Here is a 5,082-nt window from a genome sequence, read left to right as displayed (position 1 = left end):
ACACTCATTCCAATATTGATTAGATTTAGATAATCTACAGGTGAAATTATTTTATAGGGTAAAGTATTTCAAACACCTCTAAAACTTAACTTCGATTCAATTTTATTTCACACTTGCGAAAAAAACTTCAATCATAAATGATGATTTTCGTTGAAGAGTTCAATTTTCAGAAATTTTAGAAGTTAGTTACTAAAATTTTATACACTCATTACTACTATGTATAATTAAATACATATATTTAAAGTTGTAACATTAAATTTTTATCATTAGTTTTGAAATTATATTTTTTTTTTATTTTGTTTTAAATTTAATTTGAAATTAAATGTCTCATGATAAATTTGCTGTGAGTATTTTAAATCATGTAAATTTAATTCACGATATTAATTTTATCTTCAACACATTAACTTTATTTTAGTTTTAACTTTAGTTTAGTTCATCGTCCATCTCATTATCGATTTCAATTACTCACCGTCAAATTATTTCTAGTAATCTATACATTACTTTCGTAAATCGAAATATTTTTTTTTGTTTAAGCCATTAATTATGATTATATCATGTATTTTTAATGTTTTTACATCGTGTTTTGACCCCGCTAGAGTCTAATTTGATTTTAATATACGATCTGATTAGAAAACTGGACGCGGATCGATGTCTTAATGAAGTCTTCTTGATGGCCTTTCTACAATAGCGACCTGGAAAGATAGAAAAAATAGGTCAATCCATTATGTCATAATTGAGAATAAAATATGTAGATATATAGGTTGAAGGTATTTTGATTTAGTTTCATTTAAGGGGTAATTGGTATATATTGATTCCAGAAGATTCAATTTTTGATCTGTCTTGTTTGATCTATTATGAGTCTATATCATTTTTTAACTTCCCGTAGGGTAAGTTATTGTAATGGGTCAAAAATCGAAATTGAATTTTTTTTAATTTCTCGACGTTTTGAAGGTTTGTGAACATTTTGGCATACATCAGAAAAAATGGATGTGTGTGTGTGTGTATGTATGTATGGATACAAATTTCCAGTCACGTTTTCGGGCACACGGATCAACCGATTTGAATGGTTTAAAAAACATTCGATTCCTATTGATAGGGAGATGAGCTGATTAGTTTTTGGCAAAGGCAGGTCCAGCAGTTACGGGGATTAAGAGCAAAGAGTGCAGAAAATAGAAATCGAGTTTTTGAGAGAACGGAGCATCCGATTTGAATGATCTAAAAAACATTCAATTAGTAATGATTGGAAAAAGTGTTTATTAGTTTTTGGCAAAGGCAGGCACAGCCATTTCAAAGATACGGAGCTAAATGTATAAAAAATGGCAGTTTTTGAGAGAACTAAGCGTCCGATTTAAATGATTCAAAGAGCTTTCTGCTTGTCTTAACAAAATAATTAATTTTGGAAAAAAAATTTTTGTTTCAACGTTTTTTTTTCAAAAAAATTCTTTTTTGTATATCAAAAATAGTTCAGATTTTATTTTTAATTCTGACTATAGTTCTAATATACTTTAAACAAATAATTTCAACTTTGCAATTCAGTTTATATAATTCTTATAAATATTAGACAATGTTACAATATTAATAATAATCTATTTGAAAACATTCAATATTCCTAGAACATTTCGTGACGGTACGGAAAGTTCCAGCAATTTGCCTTAAGGCACGCACCCCACTAGTTTATTTATTTTTTGGCCTTAAAAACAAGTACATTAGCCAGTTTTATGATTATTTTTGTGTTAAACTGAACCTGCAGTTCCAGTTCCTTTTATAAATAGTTTTGTATGGAAAGTGACTTCAAAAGTTTTGAAAAGGAAATAGTAATTGTCGCAGAATTTCATGTGTTAAATATTTGCTTCTAACTTTTCATATGTTAGAACGAGTATTATAGAAAATTGCTAGAATATATAATAAATGGTAAGTATAGTCGATTATTTCCTTTAAGACAATAAAAGAATTGTCAATAAAGAATACAAACAATTTTTTGTCCTCTGTACTACACTATACTCTCCCAAAAAATTTGATTTTAAGTTTTCCATTTTCTTTATTTCAAGGGTATAGTTTTCCGTTTTTGACAACCTATTGCATTTTACTACACCTCAGTCCTTTAAAATTTTCTATTTTGGAGGACCTCAATTATAAATTGATATAAGTTTGACCCGTTAGGCCTATTTTTGTTAAGAATGCCTGGTACTATTTGTTTTTAACTGTAGTACTGTCTATATCTACTGTAACAAAGTAATTACGAGTTTCTAATTTATTTCAAGACTCATTTTATAAATCTGTGTTAAATTTATATCTGTAAAACGGTTTTATACAAAATCTCTTACAAGAAGTTTTACTGCGTCCAGTCTATTCATCAGAATCTATTATGTTTAAAATTTAACGCTCTGATTGAGAGTAAAGAATAGATAATTAGACTCATTAATTATTCAACTAATGTCCATAATAATGATGATTAAAGTCTATACTCTGAATTATAGCAGATGAAGAATTAAAAAATAATTGCAAGGTATACACATGTTTATGCTCTAAATATTGGCGGTAATAGTACCGCGTCAGTTTATTGATTCTGCACTAAAATCATGTAATAAAGCATGTATTTTAGTAAACTTCGAGCATATTTTTAAGTTATTTGATGATGCTGAATTTAATGATGAATATTAAGCTTTTTATGTTTCACTGGTAACATATTGTATGAAAAAATTAACAAAATGGAGAAGAATATGGCTTGGAGAAACCATCAATAAAATAGCCGTAATTCAACTTTCTTTCTAGGCGCTATCTCTTGAAGGTTTTATTCAAATCAGATATTGTTTTTGAAATATTTACTATCTTAATGTATGTAGCGTGAGGTACTCTTGCGTAGAAAAATAGTTCTTAATTTGTTGAATATACTGCTTTGAATATTTTCAGCATGTAAAGATTTTTCTCTAATTTATATGGTTTTATCAAATTACCTTTACTGTTAAGGTTTATTATTAATTCATTTTTAAAAAATCTTTCATCATGATTTAAAAGACCACACGAAGATGATCCATTGGTTGAAGTTCTAATTAATGCAAATGGTGGCATGATGCAAACAGGTAAGGACTAAAAACATTATAGATTCAATTTATAGATTAAGTCTTTATGCAAAACTCTGATGAGTTAATTGCCGTTTTATATTCCGGAGCAAAAGCATAACAGGCCATCGAGTCATACAAACGGTTACGAAGGAACTAAGTTAAAAATGTACATTTACTGCTAGTTTGAAATAAAAACAAGGATAAAATAATTTATTGCAAATATAAATTTGCCATGTACGAATAATATGTAATGAAAATTATATTATATTTATTAGACAAAGTCATTTTAATGAATATGTAAATTATAATTTCGGAATTGCCGAAACTCTATTCCAAGTATATGCTAATAAGATTTTGTTTCTAAATATTTTTAATTAATAATTTGACAACTTGATTTGCCAAATTTTGCACATATTTATTGCTTTCATATCGTATATAAATTATTTTTTTAATGCTACGTATGTCGTATGTGTATTTAAGAATATGTTGAATATTTCTTGACAAAAACATGTGAAAAGATTTCACCCATTTTTATATAAAAAAAAATTATTACGTTCAGTATGATTGAGAATCGGCTAAGGTCTATTTTTCATATTTCTCAGTGATAAGTATTGTCCACCCTCAAGATTTTTAGGATTATTCCATTGTACAAATTTTTCCCGATTGCACAAATGGTGCATAGTACATGCATGATTTTCAGAAAGAGCAATTTTAGCAACAAAATGTAGAAATTCAATATTGAAATCTGAAGATACAGAAGTTCTTGATAGCACTTGACTTGGTGTGCTGCCAAGTCAAGTGTACTTGGCAGCACACAAACCTATGAAAAAGCTGGAAAATTTTCCACAAAGCTTTTGAAAATCTCGGGTTGGAATTCAGTAGGCATGCCACAGTATATTTCAAAAATGAGTTAATAAAAAGTGAGATAATACTATATCAGAACCTTCAATTTTCAAATGTGCCAATTTAATTCAAATGAAATTCCACATTAGGCTGGTACTTTATAGACTATTACTATCAATATGCACCAGCTAATTATATGTGGGATGCTTTGCAGTGGATAAACTTTCCATATATTTTGTGTTGGTTCACCCTTTTTCTTTCATACCACATACTACTACATTGACAATAATTAAGATATACTAAACGGGTAATATTTTTTATGGCTACCAAATGTTTGCCGGGTCGGCTAGTATATATATATATATATATATATATATATATATATATAAAACTTTGACTGAATTGCGCTCTATCTAAAAGATAATATTAAGAGCTAAAACTTTCAGAGAATTGTTTTTTATCAATTTGGAACTATTTGAGCCCTTGGAAGCAAGGAAATTCGAAAATGTCCATATTAAGGACCACCCTAATATATATGTATATATAAATATGTGTATATAAATATAAATATTCTTCTATTTAAATATTACGCTCATACAACACATCCGTTGCAAATCAGATTATATCTTTTAAAAATACAACCCATAAAAACCTGTTTTTATTATTAAACAAGAAAAATTATTTATAGAACCAAGTTAATTCTTCATTAAGTAAATTAAGTTGTATATTTCATAATATCATTGATTTAATTTCGATTAAAAAGCTGACTTTTTACGTATATTTAATCTCGGATTTATTCCAAATACCGTATAGTCGTAAAAATTCTTGAATGTTTGCGAAAAACTATCGCGAACAGTTTAGTCACGTAGATTCGTGGCCGTTCGTCAATTGGAGTAATGTTATTCAATAAACAATAAAAGAGTTTTATTGCAGGAAGAATTAGTTTTGCGCCGTTGTCGTGAGTAAAGACATCGAGTGACGGGTGACAACCAGACTACCGAAGCGATGCATTGGCACTTGCGCAAGTAGACCAAAAGTTGATCGTCGATTTGCTCAAAATCAATTATATATTAAATGAATTACATTTTATTGTTTGAATATTTTATGAGCAATAACATAAATAATTCGTAATCCAGATGTGCAATAACAAATCTAATTATATAAGCCAATCTCATAG

This window comes from Ctenocephalides felis, unplaced genomic scaffold, assembly GCF_003426905.1.
Source record: "Ctenocephalides felis isolate EL2017-DRISC unplaced genomic scaffold, ASM342690v1 CF-g0.4_SCAFFOLD_00845, whole genome shotgun sequence".
NCBI classification, from domain to species: Eukaryota; Metazoa; Arthropoda; class Insecta; order Siphonaptera; family Pulicidae; genus Ctenocephalides; species Ctenocephalides felis.
This window is presented reverse-complemented; position numbering follows the sequence as displayed.